The sequence below is a fragment of the Lissotriton helveticus genome, chromosome 1_1, assembly GCF_964261635.1.
Source record: "Lissotriton helveticus chromosome 1_1, aLisHel1.1, whole genome shotgun sequence".
Classification (NCBI taxonomy): domain Eukaryota; kingdom Metazoa; phylum Chordata; class Amphibia; order Caudata; family Salamandridae; genus Lissotriton; species Lissotriton helveticus.
Genome location: NC_136057.1, coordinates 702,517,840 through 702,544,204, shown reverse-complemented (window position 1 = coordinate 702,544,204; position 26,365 = coordinate 702,517,840). Strand labels below are relative to the sequence as shown.

General features: G+C 45.3%; 1 protein-coding gene across 2 annotated transcripts in view; it reads left to right on the top strand.

The window, feature by feature from the left end:
- The window catches only part of ACSS3 (acyl-CoA synthetase short chain family member 3), a 1,350,383-nt gene that overhangs the window by 415,533 nt on the left and 908,485 nt on the right, over nt 1–26,365 (top strand). The gene's annotated exons all lie outside the window — the stretch shown is intronic.

Sequence of the window (26,365 nt, the reverse complement as noted above, 5' to 3'; positions counted from 1 at the left end):
CATGAGCATCGGTATTTCTTATGTGCTATTCTGAAAATCTGACATGATTTCTTTTCTTAGTCGTGAGTTGAGGAGCCCAGCCCCAATTGTAACATTTGTTTAGCTCCCAAATGAATCCAAGTCCTGAGAAAGTGAAGAAAGCGAATGGCAAATATTTTTAAATCATTCTCTCCATTATTTTAAGTTGGTGACGTTTAGACATAAGCATCAATACTCGTTAGGTCGAGCCTAGTCAGCACATGCGCTGTCTGCAAGACCTGCTGTAATCAACAAAACAAGTTTATTCCTGCCTGCTGCTCACTAAAGGGTTCACTACAGCGTTGCTCTTTTTTTGCTGCTTCCTAATTCGTTTGTGCAGCCAATACCTTGCCTCTGTTTAAGGCTGAGGAGCACTGGCCAAGTACAGTTTTCTTATGCTTTCCTTCGTTATCTGTTTTGTGCGAGAACTCTTTTTTTTTTTTTTTTTTGTTTAGTTGTTGTTTTTCGCACGCCTTATTTTTATTAGCCTGTCCTGCTTTTAATTTGCTTAATATTTTATTGGCCGCGCATGGGGAAGGGCAGGGGCAATAGGTCACGAAAGTGGGTGGTTTCACCTTGTGGGCATGACATTGCCCGTCACAGTCTAACTTGAAAAATAATAAGTGTCGTATCAGCTTCTCCCGACCTGTCCCGCTTTTCATTTGCTTTATCTTTTAGAGGCTGCGCATTTGGAAGGGTGGGGCAGTGGGTCACGGCAGCGGGTGGTTTCACCGTGCCGGGTGAATTTTTCTGATCTTGTTTTTGAAGTTAGACTAGAAGTGCTGTATCAGCTTCTCCCAATCTGTCTCTCTCTGCATCCAATCATTATGTTTGGGGCACGCCCTGGGCTTACAGCGACACTAAAAGGATGGCACCTTCTGTAGCATCATTCACTTAAGGGGGGCCTAATGTGACATGATTCACTTAGCATGCCCCCTTTATACCACAAGATTCTAGACAGACATGCATCATAAAAGGGTGCAGATATTACTGCAAAGTTGTAGTCAGAGACTGCGAAATGGGACACATTCTATTGCTCAAACAGAAAATAAAATCCCGAACTTTGTCTTGCTCAAGTACATGCAAGCTAATACACATATTGCTCGGACTTTGAAGGGCACAGCTTTCAGGCCCAGAGCAAACGGACATCAATTTTAACAGGTCTCCAATAATTGCAATGAACCAAATGGCCCAGGGCCAGCTGGCAGTTTTGCTGACCTGGTGACACGGAGTGAAGCTTCAAGCCAAGCGAGTCGGCGATGCTGACTCCTTCACATAAACACACGCACCTCCAGTGCCAACACCTTGTCCTTCTTTTGACCATCCCTACGCTTGCTGGCAGTAAATCTGAGGACACATCGGAGCTCAAATGGCATCCAGCTTTAACTATAGCGCGGGAAGCAGACACCTCGAGTCTGCGCAGTGTCTTCAAATACCTGATGACAAACTGCGCAGACTCGATTGCTTGGCTCCCCGTCTACAGCCTCTACTACACCCTTTTCCAACTCGTCACAGGGTGTGGCCCCACCTCACCCTGTGAAGAGTTGGAAAAGGGTGTGGTGATAATATGATAATTATCTCCACTCCGTGATTGACGTGGAGGCCTAGCACCACAGGGCTTAACATTTAAACGCCCAGGGCTAACTTTACCCCTGCGTCAAAAGGGGGTGGAGACGGTTCATGGATGCAGTCTGTTTGCCGAGCTGATACAGGCCTCAGGGCTGTGAAATGATCAGCCCTATAGACTTTTGACCCACCCAGGGGGGGAGCATATTAAAGAAAATCGTCACATCACTGTCCTCATAGTGACAACGAGTATGGTGAGTGGGAGTGTACAGCAGCTCCCAGCAAGATAATTAAATGCATATAAACTGAGTTCATTTTTGTAATTTTAAGTAACTGTTTTAGCATTTGAAGTTGAATGTAAAGGGTGCGGAGCCCCACCACCCTCGAACATGTGAAAAAATGGCACAACACTTCTTAGATAAACAGATCTCGCTCTCTTCTAAGCCCTGTATTTATACTGAACATTTGATGCTAAATAAAATTATATTCGGGTTCTTTGAGTTTGTTACATGCAGATCTACAGTATTTTAGAGACCTTTACTGCAGAACGTTTCTTTTCTTCTCTACCCTACAGTGGATGTTGGATGTTGGCTTAATTAACAGTAGTATTGCTCACAAATAAGTGAACAGCCCGCACATCAAATTGAGCTAGTCATTTTAAACAAACGTTTGAAATGCAGTAGGTCTGGCATTACTGAAAGTATGAGCTATTGGCGTTGCTAATAATAATACAACGCCAATAGCTCAAACTTTCAGTAATGCAAAACCTATTGCATTGCAAATGCTTGTGTTGTATCTGCAGTGTGTTATATCCTGTGTCTCCTAGTTCCTTGCTGCTCAGCCTGTGTGAGTGTGATGCAATAGCATGTTCATGAGTGCATGGTTTGGATGAGTAGTCAGTTGGATAGAATGGGCTGAGCAGCAGGATGCTGCTCCCGGTGGGGCCTCTACCATCTACACTACTGGCTACTGGACTAATTACCTAAAAGGACCCTACTCTGTTTACAAAAACGTGGACAGAGACGAAAGCGCTTGTTTCCTCAAGCGTGTACCACATTGTGAATGCTTCTAACGTTCCTGGGATTAAATATTCCATCAGAAAAAACTGATTCTTTTGAATCTTCTTGTAGACTAAAGAGTCATAATGTAGAAAAGGGAGACTATTATTTGAAATAATATGATGGGGTGCCAGAAATCATTTTTCTGAAGCTCTGCAGTTAAAGTACACTAGTTTGTAGCCAGTTTATCTCGTCCGACTGAATAAATGTAACTGAGTTCATTGTCCACCGTATTCCCCGTTCTTACTTGATAACGCAATTTACTATACTTTTTAGGGCAAACAGTTAATACTGTATGCTATTAGTAATAACAGAATGCATTTAAACAGTAGCAGTTTGTGATCAATACTTTTTTATCGTTATATTACGAAGGCACGAGCTTGTCCGTGCACATGTATGCCTTTTCTGGCACATTAGTTCTACCTGCAGCCAGTTGTAAACTCTGGCAAATTCGTCGATATAGAATACACCAACGAAGGAGGATGTGTACCTCAGTGGGGCTGTCAGGACATGTATTTCTGTATTGCAGAGAGATGCTGTTTCCCGAGAATTCGCAAAAATTGCTCTGGGACAAGTGTAAAATCATTATAAGAAAATGTGGGGAACTGGGTGAGAGGTTCTCACCATGACTTTGATTAAAAAATGTAAAGTCTGTTAACATTCCCGGCCCCATTACAGAATAGATGCACAGTCTCGGTCTATGCCAGGTTCACCTTTCAAAAAGTGACCCTGGAGCAGGCTGGGGCAGTGCACCCTATCAACATGATTGTGCTGCCCTCAGCTCAGTCGCATTTTTGCGGCTGACCTGAGAGCAACTCATTCAGTGAAAGTTGGATTGGGTTCCTTCAAGTCGCTCCGTGTTTCATAGTGTAGGTGGTAGCTTTGAATTTGTGTGTGGGCGCCTGTTACTTTCTTCCCTTTTTTTGCGCAATTTTTGTAAATATATATTAATTTAATCGTTTTTTCAAATGTAAAAATGTCAATCTCCTGGAACCTTTAGACTGTTAAGAGGGCACAGAGATTCCCCTGTAGACAGGTGCAGCGAGTGAGTGAAACATTGCCGAGAAACATTGTCAAGACAAAAAACACTGAAACCCAAAAATCTCTAGAGATTTAGAGGACTCACAATTGTTACCTATAGATTCCTTATATCGCCTAAAATCCAAGTGTTTACTGTATTCATTTGTGTCGCATCTTAAGCACTACAAAAGTGTTTGGAACTGTACATTGTGTTGGTGTAAAAAAAGACCTATACAAATGTAGCTCGTACTAGACAGTGATCTTTATGGACCGTTATTGCAGGTGCCTTTTCATTACTTGAGTTCTAAATCCTCATTATTTCCAAAGGCAAGACTATTTGGCAATGCTGTCTTTTGAAGGGTCACAAGCCAAATTGGAATAGTTATTCCCCATTGAGAACTGGATTAGTGGCCTTGCATTGGTGGTAGCAGTGAAATACAGGATGTTGACTTATACTACCAAATTAAATCTTAGATGTACCAACAACAGTGAAATCAAGATGGTAGATGTACTGCATTTAGAGGAATTAGAATGAAGAGCCTTGATCCGGGATATGTTCTAAGCTTCCTGGCCCACGCGGAATCTCAAGTATTGCGCGGTGATTTAGACAACATTTCTAGAAAATATTACACGTTTTTGGAAGAGCTGTTAGCGCCTAATACTGATGGAGACAGCGGCCCCCTCTAATGCAGCTCCCAGTCCAAAGCTGCTTCTTTCAATCCTTCTTCTTGTTGGGTTGACCCTATGTGATGTTGCTGCAGTATCAAGAAAGAAGATAAAAATGGAAATGCAAAACCAAAAGACACAAAGAAGGGAGACTTTAAGGTGAAGAAGTTCCGTTTAGAAAAAGCAAAGTGGGAGATTCTGCAGAACGTGAAGTAGACAAAAAGGACAGAAAAAATCAAAGAATGACTAGAACATGAAAATCCGTTTTCACTCCTTAAAACTCAAGAAGATGCAAATATAGGGAAAGGTTGCCCTTGTCTGAGCTGCACCTCAGTGACTAACACAACCCTGCCAAACCCAAGCAATTTTTGGGGAACTGCACTGTTGACTCTTATGCTGTTGTAGGGGTTGCTGCATTTCAGTTCTCCTGTGAGCTACAGAAGTGCAATGGGAAATGACTCGGTTACTTACCGGTAATATTCATTACTCCGAGTCATAGTCTTCCTCGTCACAGTCACAAAGGAGCACTCCGTGTTCCAGGCACAGCATTTACCCATAAATTAAAAAGGTCCTCACATAATATGGCCGCCTGACAGGAAGTACCTGTCACCTGGCCTATAAGGGTGGGACCAACACAGGAAACATCCTGAAATACAAAAGCAGAAGCAAAAGAAAAGACAACAATTTTTGTTTGACCCCCCACCACCAAGGGTGGGCGGGAGGGAACATAACTGTGACGAGGAAGACTATGACTCGGAGTAATGAACATTACCGGTAAGTAACCGAGTCATTACCATCCACGTCCATCTTCCTCGTCACAGTCACAAAGGAGCATATACCCAAGCGCCGGACGAACAAAAAACAGACATCCAGGACGCCAAGGAAAATACAGTGCAGATAAGCACACAACCAGTGAACAGCCGCAAGGACGGCCTAACCAAAACCCCCAAAAGAACCACCCCCAGCTGCAAGAATTGGGAGAAGGCATGTGGGGAAGGACCAAGACGGCAAAGCACAAAGCACCAACAAGGAGGCACCTCAAAAGAAGCCCTAGGAGGAAAACACACACTGGGAGGAAGAATTCCAAAATGACCGGGGGGAAAGAGACCCCCGGAAGCAGGAAGGCTAAAGAGAAAGTGGACCGAACCCAACGGAAAGAGAGGTCTCCACAGGGCGACAGTCCCGCCAGTCAACCCCAAAGATGATAAAGAAAAGGCCACCAGGTGAAAGAAGGCTGTACACCAAGTTAGACCACCAGAATCCAAGCAACCAGGGAACGGAGCCGTATGCCCACCCCAAAGAGTGTCAGCCGAGGACAGTAGGGGAAGAAGGTCCTGACAGGATGAAGGACCAGGCAGGCAGGGAAGAAACCCAAGAAGAGGATGACAAGCAACGACAAGCACCCCCAACGTCGCCCACATGGAATCTACCAGAAAGCAACCAAAGGAAGACCCCCAGGGGGGGAAAACAGGCAAAGCAACGACAGGAGTTGCAGGAAACAAAACTGCGCAGGAGGCAAAAAGCCCAGGACCCAAGGGAGACAAAAGAGGACCCCCTGGAGAGCCAGAATGGCGGACCACTGGCAGCAGAGGGCAGTCCAAACCGCCGTGAAGGAATTCATCCACCCCACAGGCAACAGGGAGGAAGCCTGCGAAGAAGAGCATAGAAAACCGCCAGTGACAGCCACAGACCCCAAGGGCACAGCAAGTCCAAAAACACTGGGAAGAACATGTACCACAAAGCGAAACTCCGAAAGCAGTGGCAGGATCTGAACCCGAGTGCGGTGGGAGCCAGCGCTACCAGAGACACAAGAGGTACCAATGAGCAATTCCTCTGTGGCAGAAACAGACATACTAGACCGGGAACTACAAACCAGGGATACACCAGAATATGAACACAAAATCTGCGGAGAAAGGACTGTGACCTCAAACCTTAGGCCACATCACCACCAACAACTTCCAAACCCCCAATGCCAATAGGAGAGGAACGGAGAAGGGGACAGCGGGAACCACAGCAAAGGAACAACCGCCAGGAAGGAGGAGGAGACACCAAGGCCGGAGAGGCACCAAAGCACCAACACGCCACGCAAGGAAGAAGGGCGGAACCATGGCAGAAGAGCAATCTGAGGGGGATGCAAGAGAACCAACCAGGGTCACTGAATCTCCCGACTAGGACCCCGAAGAGAAAACCAAGAAGGAGAAGATGAGCCAGCTGAACCGCACGCCCAATCAAATTCCCCGTCAAAGAAATAGCAGACACAGCAGAATGACGTCCACACAAGACCCAACCGTGCTGAATCAAAAGAGGAGAGCGAGCGCCCCCCAAAAGGTGTAGCAGGCACAGGGCACATGAAAGGCTGGTCGGACCAAACTCCACACATTGTCAGGAGAAGGTCAAAGTGCTCAGGAGTAGCGAATACAACAGCCAGTACCACCCAAGCCGAGGACACCCAGCGAACCGCGGGGAACCAAGAACCCTGAGCCGAAAGAACTGAAGTACCTGTAAGGGAGTAGACGGTATACGAAGATATCACAAGGAACCCATGAAACTCCAGGCCAAGCCACATCAACCCCACAACCACCAGGACAAAGGAAAGATGAGCAAGAATCAACCATTCGACAGGGAAGGATGAAGCAATGGCAGGATCCGAACCCGTGTCCTGTGAGAGCCGATGGTACCAGAGGCACAAGACTTACCAAGGAGCGAAAGCACCTTAAAGAACAAGGCACCCGAGGAGCGCACATTAGACCTCCCAGGGGAGCCAAGACCGAAGGAAGCACCCAAGGGACAGAGGGCAACCCAAAGGGGAGGACACGGAAAAAAAGGGGCAGACCCAGGGCAAGAACCGCAACACCTCCGAAAGAGAGGATGCACAGGTAACCCACAGCACCCAGTGTAACCTGGTGGGCACACATCCAGGATACAAACCAGGCACTCCTCCAAGAACAGACGATAGCAGGTGAATACAGGGTCTTACGGCCGTAGGCACCAAAAGAGGCAAGGAGCCAGAAGGGCCCCAGAGGAAACAAGAGGCACAAACCGCGGCACCACACCCACTTGGCCGGAAGGCATATGGAAGGCCACGGCCAAGAGACCCAAGAAAGGGCGGAGAGCCCCACGGGCCCGATACCATGAAACATGTACTGTGGGAGCAAGTGCCACCCGAGGCACAAGATATACCATTGAGACATAGCTCCTTAGTAATAGAGTTCAGCAACCTAAACCCAACACCGGCCCGGGAACCATCAACCACCAGACGAAGGACCCAGGAGCCGGAGATGGCGCAAGAACCAATCCGGCCGCTCATCGTGAGAGAGGCAGGATGTGTCAGAGGCACCAGGCAGGGCAGCACCAGAAGGCAGACGCCGGGAGACGGCTTAGAAGGGGCGCCACAGCCATGACCTTACCCCCGAAAGGGCAGTGTCACCAGAGTCACAAGATGAACCCACGAGTAATAGCTCAGTGGGGCCAAAGCCCAAACCCCACAGAGGAGGCAACAGAGGTGACACGGAGAGGCAACGCCCCCCCAAGAATACACCAGAAGGCATGGCAATCATATCGGAACAACCAGACAAACTCACCCCAGCAAGCCCGGGAAGCAACAGCAGGACGAGGGCACACTAGAGGCCATGCCTCCACAGAGAGAGAGAGGCAATCCGAACCCGAGGACAAAAAACACAGGACCAAGGGGACACCCAGCAATGAAGCCACCCCCACTGAAAACACCAGGGAGCGAACCCGAAAACAAAGGAGAAGAGTCAGAAACCAGAGCCACAAGGCCACGGAGACAAAACAAGGCGAAGCCGTCAGTGAAACATGCGGCAAAGCACAATGAATACAGAAGAAACCTTGGACACCCAGAGCCTGACGAACCAGACTGAGGGCAATATCCCAGGCACTAGAGACAGAAACCGCATGACAAACACACGAAAAACAGCATACAAGGAGCCCAAGGACACCACGTACGGGGAACGCACGCTGCACAAAGTGACAAGTAAGGCACAATGACCAGAGATTTCAAGGTACACCCCAGAAACCAGAACTATGGAGACCCCAGGAATGGAATACATAGCCTTCGGAGACCGAAAATTAAAAAATCAACATAGGACACAATGTCACGGGGAGTTAAAGTGAAGGAGGTAAAAATGGTGTTGAGTACGGGTCCGGCTTTTTACGTGTATGGTAACCAGTTGGGTGAGGCCAATGTTGCTGAGTTTCTCCTGGAGGAAGGTAGAGTATGGGTCATTGGGGTCATCAGCATGGAAATTGAGATCGCTGAACTGGATGTAGTTGTGGGAATCAATGGCAAGGGGGGGCGATGAGGTTGGAGATGGCGTCGCACAAGGCTGGTCATGGTCCTGGGGGTCTGTAGGCAAGGGTGCCTTATAATGTGATCTTAGCATCAGTTTGTATTTGTAAATTGAGGTTTTACTGTGAGGTGCCCGGGTTAGGCCCAAGTAATGGAGGTACACATTTTTCTTAACATTTAAATAATTTTGCACAATAACATTTCTGCTGTGACCTTTTGCGCATATTTGCATGCTTGACAATGCTGGATTAGTTTCTCAGAAAAAAACGTTATTTACACAGCTAGCTTTGCATAACATTATCACGATCCCTCGAACACCATGTACAAGGCCTCTTCTATCTTCATCCACGTGGTGTCAGGGCTATCTACATATCCATGACATAGCTAATCTATACGCACTTCACAAGGATGCTTTCTATTGTAAATAATGAGCATCCCAAAAGATTAGCAGCCGAGGCACTTCAGCTGACACCGAGGGTCCCTGCATGCTGAGACTTCACCACTCAGTGGTCTGACATCTCCGTTAGGGGGTGTCCATTTTGTGACCAAGAAGGTCTCCCGTTAGTTAATGGGGTTGGATTGTCCCTTGGGGGGATTATTGGCTTCACATATTCTATGTACACACAGAGTAGGATTCGCATAGTAGAAATACGCCTGATACTGCCTTGTTTATCTGCCTGCATATATACACTGTTTTAGCACAATGTTAGAACTATATCTACTATTTACTATTTTGGTGCTTGTCATCACTTTCATCTGCTTCTGTCTCCTGATTATCGCAGCACATGTTTTTTATATTAGAATAATGCTGTTTCAGGGGGGCGTGGCCAAGCAGGCTACAATGGCAGCTGTGTCCTGCTGAGGCTCCGCGATCGGGCCTGCATCTTGCCCGTTTCCAAATGTCGATACCAGCGGCAAAAACGATATTCAGACGCTGGAATCTGCCCTGCGTCCATCGATGCCCTCACTTCGTTGACACGGAGTGATTGGGCTGCAGCAACTTTGAAATATCGGACCCGGGCAAGATGGTGCCCACTCATCCCTGATGGTGCACCTAGAAAGCCCAGACTGGCACCACGAGACCTGCGCTTGATAGCGGCCGTGACAAAATACCCGCGGCGGAGGTGGGAGCGAGGGGGCCTCACATCGGGGCAGTAAAGCTGCAAGAGCCCCGGCCATACCTTTGAAGACAGTACTGGAGAGAAGTGAGAGGTGACGATCTGCCGTTTTGACTGGTGTGGACCCTCTCGCCAGGCGAACGTTTCGAAACTGCACCCCATTGTGCAGCGGCCGGGGGCGGCAACCCCTCCCACCGGTGGCCCGGGGTACCAGGGGCCGAGTATTACCTCCGGTCCAGCAGTGACTCCCTGGACGGCCCCCCGGCAGGAGCCACCTGACTTCAAGATGGCGCCCGGTGCCCGCCGCAAATGGCGCAATTAACGTCTGGAGATCCTGAGAGATGCTCTTCAGAGGCAGTGAGGTGAGCAGAAATCTCCCCCCTCCCACACAAGAACAGACCCCACAATTGAACCCCCCTCAGGCTGCAGCTTAAGGAACTGGGTATATCGGAGCTGAAGGCTGCCTGAACTTAATATGGCAGCATGATCACCTTGATTGTCCTGCACCAGCCATCGCACAACGGCATAGAGGAGGCGCGAGGCCTTGACTCTGACCCAGTCACGGCCTCCACACTAACCTCTGCTCTCCAGACAATGCGCAAATTGTGTCTGGGCCATCCTGGTAGTGATCACCACCTGCAGTGACCAGGACGATAGCACAAAAAACCCCTCTCTCACTGTACTGCTACCCCCTTTGCTTGGTGAGTGCTGGCCCCTCACGCAGACCGCCTGACCCGACGATTCGCACACCTCGCAATCCTAGCTAATGCTTTCATCACGCGCAGTCTCCCTTGTTGTCATCATGGGGAAACCAAGGACGACCCAACATACATCAGTGCCCGAGACTGCCCCGGAAAACATGCAGAATACCCGGACATGGACAAACACTACAGCGCCACAGTCTGACCCTAGACCAAGTATTAGCAGCTATCGAACTCTCCAGGATGTCCATGGAGGAACGGCTCGGCACCCTAGCGACAGATGTCAGCCTTATCCGCGACGACCACAGCAAACTGGCGGACAAAGTGAAGGACGGGGAAAAGACACTAGCCGAACTACAACCCGCATTCAAGATGCACCAGAAGACGCTACAGGATGTCCTACACCGCCTAACCATCACGGAAGAACGCACTGACGATTTGGAAGGACGATCACGACGCTGTAATATTTGGGTCTGCCGGAGGGAATTGAGGGCACGAACCCGCTGAATTACATGGAAGCGTGGGTGAAATCCTTCCCCCCGAAGACGGACCGGACGACATTCTTCTCCATTGAGCACGCCCACAGGGTCCCGGCCCGCAAACCACCACCAGGAGCTGCCCCGGGACCGATGTTGGCGAAGTTCCTACATTTTCGTGACCGGGACGCGGTGCTGTGTGGAGCCAGACTGGCAAGCCCCCTGCAGGTGGAAAATAAACAGATAATGATATTCCCAGATTACGCACAAGCAGTACAACAACAGCGGTCTTCATTTTTGGACGTGAAACGTAGACTCCGAGAGAACAATATCCAGTATTCCCTGCTCTTCCCTCTCGCCTCAAGGTCATCCATAACGGCTACGCTATCATTTTCACCTCCACCGAGGAAACTCATAATTGGCCGGATCATCACTGCTCGCAGCAATCCAGAGGCGAGATCACACGGGACCCCACTCTTAAAATGCCACGAACCAGAAGGCGCACCCAGAAGCAACAACACGGCGGAGCAAATAACATGACCGGGTCACGTACCTGAGACCCTGCAGACCTGGAACAAATCGTGAAAGAACGACAAGAGGCCCTGCAGGCAGTGATCAACCTTCAAGCATCTCCCCTTACAGAGGACATAGATCGACCCCCACAAATCTTCTCATCAGAAGGGGAGAACGACAGCGATGGAACACTATGTGGCGAGGACTCCATTACACCCCCTCTGGTCACTCCTCAGATGGCTGACGTCATCCTAGATGGATAAATGAGCACCCTCTCAACATGAGATGTTCTCGCTGAGAATTCAGTGAGAGAAGACGCACCCTGAACTCACTAACTAGTCACATGCAACATAGCCATCTTATGGCATGCCTCGGGTGACGCCCACTGATCCTTCAAAGGCCCGATCAGCGAGCTGCCTCGCACATACACACTGCCTCCCCCACCATATAATGTTACACCCTCTGTCTCGTCTGGGAGAGTAGGTTTGGAGGTATTTTTCCCAACAATGGGTCCTTCGTATTGGGACTGTTTCCCGACCCCAGTTGTACAGTTTAACACCCCAGTTCAGCAATGTCCCAACCCCCTCATGGAACAGCATACACCAGGGTACCCGAAACACAAGTACGAGCGGCACTGTCCCTGGTGCCCCTACCAGGGAGTTATCGGTCACTATGCTCCAACAGATACATGTCCCTTTTGATGTGCACTGATACCGAAACATGGCAATAACCACGCAGCACACTGACATCAGCATCCTCACACTCAATGTCAGAGGACTCCATACACCGAGCAATCGTTATGCAGTATACTCATATACAAAACGTCACAACGTTCGGATCGCGTTCTTACAGGAGACACACCTCACCGCTACCGAGATAGGCAAACTACAGACTAAATGGCGTGGAACCATATGTGCCACAACATACTCCGCATACGCACGCGGGGCACTAATCTGGGTTCGGCCAGGGACTCCATTCCAGGAACTCAAGAGGGTGATGTACAAAGACGGCAGATACACCCTGCTTGAGGGACTCCTAGATGGGCAATCAGTACTCCTGGGTAGCATATACGCCCCGAATGTAGAGCAAGATAAATTCTGGGACCACCTCACCGGGATCCTGGACCAATTTACCTCCATTCCCTGGATTCTGGGTGAGGATTACAATTGCACATTGGACCTCGCCTTGGATCGTTCCGTAATCATGACCTTCTTAAAGTCAAACTGCGACCCGTGACAGATGGCCTCCTATCGCCCTATCACGTTCCTCTCCACCGACTGTAAACTCCTTGGGAAGATATTAGCGGACAGATACACGCAAATTATACGACCTCTGGTCCACTCAGATCAATGTGGATTCGTCCCTGGTAGAAACACATCCCAGAACATACGACGAATATTCCACATCCAAGAGCAGGTGAGAGACACACAACCCTGGTCAGCCTGTCTCATCCTAGATCTTGAGAAGGCCTTTGATACCCTCACTTGGCAGTATCTGTTCTCAGTCCTGCAACGGACAAAACTCGGTCCCATCCTCTTAGCGTACACACGACTCTTGTACACAAACTCACCTCAAGTGTCCGCATAGGGCGGTACATCTCGGTGGAGTTCTCGGTCCAGAGGGGCACGAGACGAGCTGCCCACTATCGCCCCTACTCTTTGCCCTCGAGGTCGAACCCCTAGCTATACGATTGCGACAAGAAGGGACACACTGGGGCATTGCCATAGCAGACACCATACAAAGCGTCTCCATGTATGCCGATGACCTTCTTATATATGTACGAGACATCACCGAAGATTTAACACCCATCTGGGCAACGCTAACAGAATTTGCAGAAGCCTCCGGGCTAAAGGTTAACTGGGATAAATCCACAGTATACCCACTACATCCGAGCCTACCCCCCGGGACATATGGCTAGGCAGCAAGAAGGAACACTGGAGCGCGGAAGCACCCCTCTACCTCGGAATCCATCTCTACCATTCCCCGATTGGCATATTTGAGGGTAATCACCGTAATGCACTGGCTGGCATCAGATCGGCAATCGGATTCTGGAGGAGCCTCCCATTAGCCCCGATCGTCCGGGTGGCATCAGCTAAAATGATAATGGTTCCACGGTTGCTATACCACTTCACGAACTTACCAGTAATCCCCCCAGAACCTTCTTTCATGACTTTGACCCGCTTCTCAGCGCGCTAATCTGGGGACCCACCAGACATAGAATAGCGTTGAAGAAACTACAATTACCCAACACGCAGGGAGGACAGGGCACTCCATCCTTTCAATCCTATTTCCTAGTGACACAATTACAGTGGTTATCCTATTGGATGGCAGGTAGGCACACAGACGAGACGCACACCATGACTGATCGGGTGCCCATCTCGGAACTCCATCGCCTGTTACTACCTAGCCCTAACCCAAGACGTACATATCACTTACAAGTAGCAGTGGCACGCAAATGTATGCAAAGAGTACACCGCATGTCACTGGGGTCACCCCCTTACTCCCCTTTGTTCACGTTGGTCGGGTGGCCCAAACGCGAAAACTATTACACAACTAACATGCTTACCACATGGACGAACTGTGGCATCACCGAGAAGGAGTCCTTATTCGAGGACGGACAGCTCGGACCGTTCCAATGCCTTATGGACGACTACGGTCTTCCCCCGGGCTAGTTCCTAATTCACCGACAACTCCTCAAGAGTTACAGACCGTATCACGACCTTTTGACAGTAGAACCAAACACACACCCAGTCATTCACACAGTCTTACATATGGGAGTGGGACGACATTTAACCACATGGCTCTATAAAGCCTTACGAGAACTCATTACCTTACGAACCACCTGGGAGGAAGACATCAGATGTCCACTGCATGAAAAAGAATGGGAGAGGGCTCTGGAATACCCCAAGAAGGTGTCTAGAAACACATGCTTTAAAAACATACAATTCTACATACTCCGTAGAGCGTATCTGACACCGGCACGCCTTTAACGATTCTGCCCAGACACACAGTTCCTGTGCCCTAGATGCCAATCACAGGAAGCAGATTTTCACCATATGTTCTGGAGTTGCCACACAATTCGACCATACTGGCAAAGCGTTCATGGCTCTCTTAGAGACCTCACAGGGCTTACATACATGAACACATGGGAGGCCAGTGCACTAGGTATTTTCCGGAAACAGAAACAATACAAAGTACACATTCGGTTTATTTCACTAGCCGTTTTACTAGCTAAGCGGAGTGTGGCCATGCACTGGTGTTCCCCCACAGGCCCCCTGCTTGCGGCATGGGTGGGAGCGATACACAAATGGGCTGCAGCTGAGGAAGAAGCGCTGCGAGAGGAAGAGGTGAATGGGATACGCACGCACCCCATCTCCATGGAGTGGGCCCTATTACTACACATATTCAAGCAATCGACACCTGGTGTGGACCCGGGCGGTGGCGTGCACACGCCACCGGACCCACCACCACAGGTGCAGACCACAAACGCACATACCAGATCTCCCCCGGTAGCGCGATCATACTGCTAATGGGCAGTCGCACCACGCGCCGCGTCACACTAGATGGCCGAATGTTGGAGCCAGACCGACCGTAATCTCCCCTACATTTCCAACAGCACACAGCTGTATAGACTGACGAGACACGTGCCACCCTGATGCCGCATCCGACATCTGATATCAGTACCCGGAAATTCCGTGAACTATTTCCCAGTTTTTATACCCCTGTTCTATAATGCATGCACATATCCTAAGACCTCAATGTTAACAAAATGTCTATCGACTATCTCCTTTTATGGATAACGCTATACTGTGATATGAAATGTAACATGCAATCCACCTGAATGTATTCTTTCTTGGCTATTTGTCAATGTGAACTATAAATGCCAATTGGTTCAATAAATATATTGAAAACATCCCACTTTGTATTCTTTGTATAATTCTCTGAGAACAAGTAAGCATGAGTGACTGGGCGAAAGGTTCTGTTCTGGTACCACAATCCCTGCGGGGTCAGGGTTACCATGTTCAGTGGTTGCCAGAAACCATTCGCTCCCTGGTACAGTTAGGGGGCTTATGGTGGCACTTTGAGTTAGCTGGTCTGTGGGCCAACATACCTTGGGGGAGTGCCCTACTGGGTCCAGAAGTTTGGGGACCTGGTCAGGGAAAACATTATGCACAAAAAAAGAATTTGGGCCATCTATCCTGGCTGTCAAAGGTACCAGAACTGTACTTCTTCCGTTCCTTTCTTGCCGCCGGACAAAAGGTTTGTCTCCTTTGATCTGATCAAACCACACTATGTGGCCGATTCTCAACAGTAGGCCGCGTGGGCTCCTGGTTAGTCGCCACACTCCTCTTGCTACCATTCAGGGAGTTCAGATGGGAGCTTTAATAACTAAAGAAGATTCCCCTCTCCAAAGAGAAACTGCAAACAATGAAGTATTACTTCTTCTTGTTGAAACAACTACAACTGTACAGTCAATGAGTGCAGAAACACAAATCTCAATTCGGAAAATTGACAACGTCTACATTAATATGCCACAGATTGAGGCATCTCACAGTTCTACAAAATCTGCAGAGCTGCCAAAAATAGACCGGACGGCATCTGGCTACTTTGTGCATTATGACAACTTCTCATCGGATTCAAGTGAACCTGAGATACCACGGCCTCTCCCTTTCAAACTACAAGTACATGCTGTCTATCTTTGGCTGAAAAACAGATACTTTGTTACTCCTTGGTTACATTTTTGGATTATAATTTGATTACTATTCCTGGTCCTCTGGATTGGTCTGGTGACTGTCTTTTTCCTACTTATGAGTTGACACCATCTCCCAGAACACTTGCAGTACACCTTGTGAACTTAGTTTTGAAACCACATGCATCATCGCACCGTGAACTAAGGGACCTGTCCCTGGTGAACATTACAGCAGTTCCAATTCCGGAAGGAATAGTTTGGGACAGGATATCGTCTGATATGTATGGTCTTACTGAACCTTTACAAATACCCTATTTATTTAACATTTCCTTAAATTATATCATCACCTCTAGTACTTTCTCTGATGATTGGGACATTGAAACTATGCATAATTTGCTTACAGATCTAGAGCAATCAGCTGGATTTTCTGCTGATGAATTGTTTGATGGTACATTTAAATTTGGTGATATGTTTTGCTATGAAAATTATGGTCACCACTTCTTCCACAAAGCTAGTATCTCACATGCTGTTTATAATTAAACTTAATGGGAACACTGCCCAGCACCGTCAAAATATGTTTAAAAAACATTTGCACAAAAGTTTGCTTATTTGTCTGGTTTTGACGCATCAGACCCAGGTTCTTATTATTATAGGCTTGCACCTACACCTGCAAATAAAAATCTGCTAACAAAAACCAAGCTGATATACTCTGCTTCCTATATTTCTCAACTGTCTGTACAGGGTTTCGACATTTGGAAAGACACCATAGATACAAAATCTGTCTGGGGGACAAAAGACTGGCAGGTTCAGGAAACTGAGGCCTTATTCTGAACATGCCTCATACCACATCAAATTATTTTCCTGAACAAAACAGTGCCACAAACTTTCTGTCTTGGAATAGCCAAGAGGAAGGATTTGAAAAACCTTGTATTCCTGCATTCTCATGTTTTGAGAACTGGCAGCATTTAACACACTTCAGTAAGGATACACTAGATACTATGATACAAAATAGTTATTTTAATTCATCAGACCCCCAATTGGAAGGGATGTTTGGTTTGGCCTGTGAACACAAATTAGTGCCAATCTAGATTCCTAGGCAAAACCGAAGGGTTTAGGATCAGTAGGCCTGATCATTGGTATGTACAGCCAGAACACGTGGGTGGTGACATCATATAGTGTTGGAAAGTTGTGCCTTGATTGGCTGAAAACCTCAGCACTTTCTCAGGTGAAGCAACAGTTGTCCCTTCTTTCTGATGACATGGATCTCAGGGATTTCTTGTTAGGTCCCCGGAACCTACGTCAAAAGCTCTTCCTGTGTGCAATATACAACAAGCTATGGAAATGTTTTCAACCGGAATCTGCTGAGAGACTATACGAGATTGATAGGGCTAATTTAGAAAAGCCTTTGGCTGTGGTTGACAATGGTATGACCACATTAACATCCAGAATTAATTCACTGGACAACATAGCATCTTCTGCAATCTGCTTCTGTCTACTGATTATTGCAGCACATGCATTCTATACAAGAATAACATTGGTTCAATAAATATATTGAAAACATCCCACTGTGTATTCTCTGTATATTTCTCTCAGAGCAAGTAAGCATGAGTGAATGAGCTACATGTTCTGTTCTAGTACCACAGTCCCTGAAGGGTCAGGGTTGCCCTGTTCAGTGGTTGCTAGAAACCATTCGCTCCCTGATAGGGTTGGGGGGGTGTCTTATGGTAGCACTGTCAGCCAGCTAGTCTCTAGGCCAACATATCCTGCGGGGTGCCCGGGATCAGTCTAGGCACCTCACCCAAGGTTTACGTTGTCCAGCAAAAGCACAGGTCCTGTGGATTAGTGGGAACTAGACAGCAGTTCCAAGAGGGTCATCGGTGATGACGGTGCATCAGATGATTTCCTTGTAGATGAAGGTGATGACCACGCCATGTTTATTGGTGCAGTCTCGGTGTATCATCTTGCAGCCATCAGGAGTGGCGGTGGTATTGTCGGGGTTTGAGAAGGGGCTCATCAACGTTTCAGTTATGAAGTCCATATCAGGGGAGAGAGTGGTGATGGTGTCCCAGATTTTGATCTTTATGGTCTGATGCTGCAGAATTGAAGTTGGTCATTGTCATTGACTACTAAAAGCTTCAGATGGGTGTCATGAGCGTGATGGTGTACGTGCCACCCATGATTGGCCTGAAGGACTCCTGTAGGATCCCACTAGTGTTTTAGGATCACATTAGAGAGAATTGGGCCTGATGTACAATGCCCTTTTACGATTGCAAACCAAACGAAAGCCATTTTTATGAGTTAGAAAAACCTTTCTGACTTATCAAAGGAGTTTTGCAATCCTTTCCGAATCAAAAATAGGATGCAAGTAATAGAGGCATCCTCCTCCTATTTCCAATTCAGAAAGGAATAAAGCAATGGTTTACAGCTTCAGTTGTGATCACAGATCTGACCCAGAGTTGTGATGGTAACTGATTCGCTAAGGGGAAGGGATGCTTCTAGTGCAAAGGGTGAAGGGGCTCTTATATCGGGAGGAGTAGGCTGTGATGCCGGGACCACTGTCTGCTCCTTCTGACGTAGTCCAAAACTGAAAATGTTTTTAAATTTAAAAACAGCACTGGTTCCTTTAAGGAACTTGCACTACATTAAAAAACAAAACGCATTCAGTTTTTTAAGACAATCATAGACTTGGTGGTTTTGTTGACCCTTGCCGCCCACCATCCCTGCGATTGTGGCCAATCACAGGTGGTTGCAAATTGCGACCTGTTTAATGAATATTAATTAGGCAGGTCATTCTGCGACCCCCTATGGTTTGGTATTTTATTAAATGGCCTATTAGTACATAGGTCAGTACGCAAAATTCTATTCCATTCACAGAAGGTGTTTGTGAATGGAATAATAGTACATAAGGCCCATTGATGTCTGCTTAACTCATAAGGTATTGTCCACTGTGAACCAACATCCTGACTGTTGGCCAGAAACAGGAGTCACTAATCATAGGTATGCAAAGAGCATCATGCAGGACTTGAATAGTAGATGTTTCTGTGCTTCAGTGGGATTGCTGCTGCTGTGATAGTAATGTAGGAATTTGTTAGCTTCAGTGCAGGTCTGTAATTAATTAGAAAATTGACTTTTAGTTTTTTCTACAAGGAAGAGGATTAATAAACAGATGGTTGTGGAGTTCCTCTGGGTCCAAAGTTGTGTTTTGAGTAGAGGCAGAAGCCGGCCAGTCGTAAGGGTTGTGGAAAAATTCCCTTTGGGTAGATTAGGAGAGAATGGTATCAAGTGTCTCCCCTATGAAGAATTTCATGTAAGAAGTAGAAACAAGATCATATTCATTGATGTGTTTTGAAATTAGCTCAAGGTGGATGTCAACATCATCTGTCACAGTTTAATTTTCAGGAAGTGACAACAGAGTGGATGGATTCAGGGCTAGTGCACCTTTTAAGGGTCACATTCTCTGAGCCCAAAAGTATTTGCCCATACTTAATCATTTGACTATTAGTCAGACACTGTACAGAGTATGGGCCTCCTGTATTTCCACTGAATGGGGAACAAATATAGTCAGTGGATGTCCCATGACTATGCTTTCACACTGTTCAAGACTCACACATTCAGATGCAGCTACTTTCAAACATCCAGGCAAAGCTGCAGCAACAGGCTCACAAGGTGGATGTGAGATCCCTTAGCCTACAGACTTAAAGGCACTCCATTTTGCAACCCTAAATAAGATGATACAACATATGCTTTGGCATGTGATATACCCAACATAATGATATATATTTTTTGTTTTTCTTGAAGATTTGTCAATGATGGTATATTTTTCAACAGAGAATGCGGTTACTGGCTCTGAGAATGGCTTCACATATTATTTGACTTATTCACTGGTGGTTTATTGGAGATTGCATTTTGGTGAGAAGATCAGTTTGGTATGAGCAGTGTGGAAGAATGTGATTACTGTGTGAAAATGTTTTTGAAATTTGCAACAGAGTTTATCTTGATTATGTTTTTCATTTATGTCTTCAGCACCAAGGGGCAGATGGCTTAGATCTGGGAGTTCTGAGTTTTTGAAATAAATATATGTTTGTGTGATGGGTAGTAATATGTAGGTAAATGTACCTAGTGTAGCATCATAGCAGTTGAGGCCTTTGTTAAGGGGTTTTAAGTAATGTGTTTTAAGCATAAAAACATTCTTTGGGGTTTTCATGCTGGGAAGGTTCAATTGTTGTCATGTAGTGGGGTCTGGGAAGGGTATAGGACACCTACTAGAAACAAATGTCAGTGCAAGAGGGAGTTGAGTCTCATGATCTCTGACTGATGTGGTTTCCTTTACTCATCTCAAACTTGAAAAAACATATCTGCATCTTACCGCCTTTCAACACAAAACATGACCCAAAATCTGGAGAGTTGCTGAAACCAGTTTGTTAGCGAATCAACACAGTTTACTCTTTATAGTATAGATGCCATGTGTCATCTGAATGTCTACAACCGCTGGTCTCCTTCGAATTTACTCCTCTAAGTACCTTTATATTCAATCTCTAAAAGGAAAGAGAGGCTTGGTCCTCATTGACAATATGGCTACTATGTTTTATAGAAAGATGGAAGATGACCTCCTGGTCATCCTGTTATAAAGTGTGGGTGTCAGCTTATTAGATGTGAAGAAAAGGTTTGGCAACTCAGTAACACTTACAAACTTGGGTAAGAGTATCTACTGAAGGAAATGGCCTACCAGGAGATCATTTACAGAATAAATTATATACACTGGTAAATACTTGTGCATTTATGAAATGTAATGCAGCAACAAAGTAAATAATAGTAAAAAACAGTCGTACAAAAGTAGTGATGTAACAGTCAGCTAGAGTATTGAATTCCAGACAATAGATGTTGAAAAACATTTACACGGGGATTGAATAAAGCAAAAAACACACATTTATCCAGTTTGTTAGTTGTACATCACTACACACAAACCCTTTATAAGACAGGTGTGTTTTAACTACACTCCTAATTCAGGGAACATTTTGGAGAACGTATCCTTGTGATCCTGCTTTGATTGGTCTGTAAGTAAGTAGGGTAGTATATGTTGACATTTTGGTCTCCTAATGTGCTAAATAAGCAAGATCATCCTCATGACTAATTGCATTTGATGACTGTCGAGGACTCCTATTTTGGTTCCGGATAGAAAGAAACAGATAAGTACACCTGAAAACCTACATGTTTTAGGGTGAAGACATTGTCACTACGACTGTAATGGCATGCATGTAGCACTACACACAAATGGTGTGGTGAACAAATCAGGTTGAGCAATTAGTGATTAATCAAAAAACATGAGAACATACCATTCTCTAAGAGTGATGGGCTGGAAATAATCTAAAAATAGATCAGAGGTGAGTGAAAATCTATCTATATATTGGTGCAGAACATAAAGCATTTATGTTCTGCACCAGTGTATAGATAGATATTCACTCTTAGTATATAAAAAACAACCACTACTCACTACTCTTTAGGTACCACAATGAGTAGATAAATCCTGAATGTACTTGGATTAATGCCACAACTTGTGGAGGAATCCTGACTTTACTTGGAGGGGACAGGCATTAGCTGAAATGAAGTAAGTCATTGTTATAATCTGTACGACCCGTAGCGAAAAGCTAGGGCAAGCTTGCATCTAAACACTCACCTCTGAATGTTTTTCATAAAGCAACCTCCACGTGAGAACTGCAACTAAAGTCACAAAAACTTTGGGAAACATCCACAGTGGGGAACCAGAGTCTATCTGGCCTCAATGGTGAGCTAGCCTCCAAACAGAACCTGTTCTACACAAAGACACCTGAGTGATTTTTAAAAACCTTTTCTTAATCTACCACATTTTGTAATTTTTTATGTTTTTCAGCCTACTCTTAGACACACACAAAAGTGTGACAAGATGTCCTCACACACCACCAGGTCTCATTTTCATCATAAGATATCCCAGCGATCTTCAAACACACAGTTTGATGAAGATCGGGCCTGTGCCCTTAAATCAGATAGGCACTTATTACTAACTAAGGATCTATGAAAGATATACTTAAAAACCAATGTGATGACCCAGTCTGGCTTTTATACTATATTAAAAACTAGACATGGGAAATAGGGGAACTAGTACCACAGCCCCACTAACCCGCCAACATGTTTCTGCTTGGTGGCTCAACAGAGTCCATCGCATTCATCACGACGGACACCAGATCTTCTTGCATTATATACACAGTGTATATGTCATTATGTCAGTGGTCTAACTCTTGTAGCCACCCTACGTTCCTAGGTTCCTTAAGTCCCTGACAGACATTAATAACAATGATGTGTTACCAACAGAAATTTACAGGCTGATAATTTAGGATAAGGCATCCTTTAACAACATGTAGGCCTCAATTGAATGTGGTGTAGTTGTGAAACTGCACTTCTATTTCGCACACATATCTTAGTGTCATGCTGTGAGACCGGCTCACAATTAAGGGTCATCTGGGCCCCATAGAGGAAGGGCTTAGGAAGACCCGTAATCACACACTATAATAGAGAAAAAAGGGATTGTCAACCCTGTTGCATTAAAAAGAATGAAAACTTACAATGTAGAAAGTATTGCTTCCCACCTCTACCCACTTACTACACCAAAGTGCATTCCTCATCACCCCTCTTCTAGTACTGGCTCCTTCCTCCTGATGATCGTGGGAGTCACTATGAAGCCTTTTTAAATACCCCAATCATCACACGTGGGACAGCAGCAGGATGACCAGGGTAATACGAAAAGCAATCTGTAAATGCCTGTATGACCATAGTTTTAACTGAGCATAGCTAACACTGTCCAGTTCACACAGATATTTTGACCTTTGTTTATAGTGGTAAATTTCCAGCTCCATCTGTTTTCCCTTCAATAATAGAAGGTAGTCACAATTGCTATGTTTCATGAAGAGTTATCTCTCTATCACACACCATTTCATTTCCCTAGGTGAATGCCCATGTTATACATAATACTACACAAATGGGGCATGTTCAATCCAATCCACCATCTTATTCTTGATTGAATTTTTTGCAGATACTTTCTCTAATTTTGCCAATATGAGCTAACCCATAAAGGCATAGAATGCCGTAAAATATATATTTCATGTTGCATTCAGAAAAATTATTGACATTTCGCCACAAAACAACTTCATTATGCCATGCAGTTGCCAGAGTGGTAATGTCCTATTACAGGTGGTAAACCCATACTCTGTGGTATGGATTACTGGGTAGGTTCACAATATACTTTAACTTGCCTGTCTCTGAGGTTGCTACCTCGTTTGAATGCAAACATCGATTTTTCAAAAAATGCTTGGGCATCATTGAGTAAATTGCAATGGTTAAGATTCACAATTTTCATTTGATTTGAATGTGTGCCAAAGGTGGATACTAATCTTGAGTTTATGAGCTTCACTTTGACCTGAAGTAGGGGTTCTCTACGGTTGTAATATGCTCTTTTCAATGTTCTCCTTTATAATCTAGAAGGGTAACCTCAGGACTTAAGTTTATTAGACAGGATTTTGACTATAGCAAAGGTAGTCCAATTTCTTGGTAAAATTACATCTTAGACGTAAAAGCTGTCTGAAAAGGAGATTGTCTTTAAGGCTCTTCAGGTGGTGTCTTTTGTATTTTAGTTAGGTATTCATGGCTGTATGTTTTGTGTATAAAGTGTTGTACAAAGTGCGATCAAATTCTTTGATGGTGAGGTAGAGGAAATCAATTGTTGCTGTGTTTTATTCAACAGTAAAGATGAGATTGTTATTAAGGGCATTCAACCTTGTATGGAATTCTAAGAGTTCAGAATCTACGTAATGCCAGACTTGGAGGACATCATCAATATTTCTTACCCATTTGGTGATATGTGAAAAATACAGACTAGTTTGTGAAAAGATAAGTCCATCTGAAAAATTCCCATTGTAGGCCATTTACTTCAGTATAGTGGATGTTGGCAGTCTGCTGTTAACATAGAAATGTCATTGGGAGATGATCCCTGTTTTTGCTTGGTCAGTCCCATTGTTTTTTTTTGCTGAATGTTATTGCTGGTTTTCAGACTCTGCACACTGGGGCATGCTATCCTACACACAGTGTATGTGCTCCGATACCTACAACATGTAGAATTTGTCTAATGCCTAATTGGCATACTTATCTCATCTATAAAGTCATAGTATATGGTGTGGAAACTGCTCCTATGGCTTGGAAAGCCAAATGTCACCTCTGTTCTGCAGCACATGTTGTCATCCACTAGTGTAACAAGGAAAACCTGGCTTCAGGCCTACCATTGTAACCTGCCTGCTTCAGTTTAAAACTTCAGTACAACCTGTTAAAAAAACACTTGTTGACAGGTGAAAACCAATCTTTGAAATATTAGTAAGATACCCCTATGTAATCCTTGTTGCCCACAAGGTAGCGTGCATGGTATTTAAAAGTGGGACATGTAAAAAAATATTGTTAGCATGTAAAATTATTGTTAGCATGTGACAGGGTTCAAAAAGCTATTTTCACTGTGACAGGACTTGCTGTCTTATGGAGAAAACAAAGTGCAGATTAAAGTACTAATACTAATACTGCTAACTCGGGGAAAGGACCAGCTAGAAAAATAATTAAACCACTATTTGTAATAGGTATTAAAGTTCCAATTCATTAGTGAAGTTTTATGTTAATAAACATTAAGGAAAAGTAACTTTTAAAAGGTTACCCGTTATCTGCCTGAGTTTTCAGGAGGGCAGTTTGCATTATCTCTCCATCTACTTCCAGCCAGTGCTCAACCTTGAATGATTTGTGAGACTAGAGAATTATTTTGAATTCTTTAGCATTTGTACACAGTATTTTTCAACGTAAAGGCTGTGAGGTGATGTCTGTCTTTTTCTTTGTAGTCTCACTGATTCTCTATATTCAAATCATGTTTTGAATATTTTTTTATTAATATATTCTGCAACTGCATATTCGAGATAAATAAGTACAGTCATGCATTCAGGCAGTTGAGACAGAAAAAAAGGAATATCTTTACATGCACTGAAAGGGGTGTTGATGGGATCATTTAACAGCATAGACATTATACTGTCCAGCATTCTGAAGTAGTTCAAACCGTTGAAATATCAATAATGATATCAAAAGATAAAACATAACTCAAATTAAAATGGAAACTGTGTAAACTGTGACAATATATTTGTGTGACTACTCAAGACATCGATGTGGTATGTCGGGCGGGAAGGGCAGAGAAAGTAGAGGACCCCCAGGGGGAAACTCGCTGGGTGTTCTAGGTCATTATAGATAGGGGGACTGGTGTAAGGGGGCTGGGAGGACAGGGCGACTTGGTCGTGGAGCCCAGGGCCAAATCAATACAACAGACACGGTCATGGAGGAGTGTCAGCATATTTGGTTTCTACGATTTCCCGGTATCTCTGCCAATTTGAGGGATGGGGCGGGGTTGAGCGCCCTGTCCCTGCATTATGCAGAGAACTCATTTCACCTTGATCATCTTGACTGTATCTACATAGACAACCTGAAAAGATCTTTCCTTTACTCTCAGTGTATTCAAATTGTGGCTTCTGTGTTGTGCCTAAATGTAAACAAATCTATTGCTGATACTAGACTACTGCACTCCCTGTTACTGACTTAATTCCAGGTTTCACCATAACACTCTAATCCACTGGTCAGGAAGTCTAGTATTAATGCTCCTTCTTTGAAATACATTTTGCCCTGCAAATCGATTCATGTTCAGATCACTCAGAGAACAAAGCACTGTCCATTTAAACAAAACTGTAAAGATGTACAGTAGCTCTATATATTGAATAAAGTACCCCTGTTGTACACTATAAGGATAGTGCAAGTCAATAAGGAGTTCGAGGGCCACACAAAGGAACAAGGCCGAAGGCCGAATCCCTTTATCACATCCTGGAACTTCGAGGTGACTTGCAATATCCTTTTATTGTAGGGTAGTGAGTATTCGGTTCCTTAAAATACATTGTCAAACAATCACTGTAGGACTTGGCCTTTTTGGATAAAGATCCCTAAACTTTTTGCTTTCCTCCTAGACCGTTTTCCTGACATAGAATAGCCAATTTGGATGCTGTGGGTACTCTACCACTGTTCATCAGTGACAAAGTACCGGAGTTCCCTGTTTAAAATGTAATAGTGATTGGTTGGCCATGATTGGTATGTTGGCTTACTAGTAAAAGTCCCTAGTGATGTGCACTGTGTGTG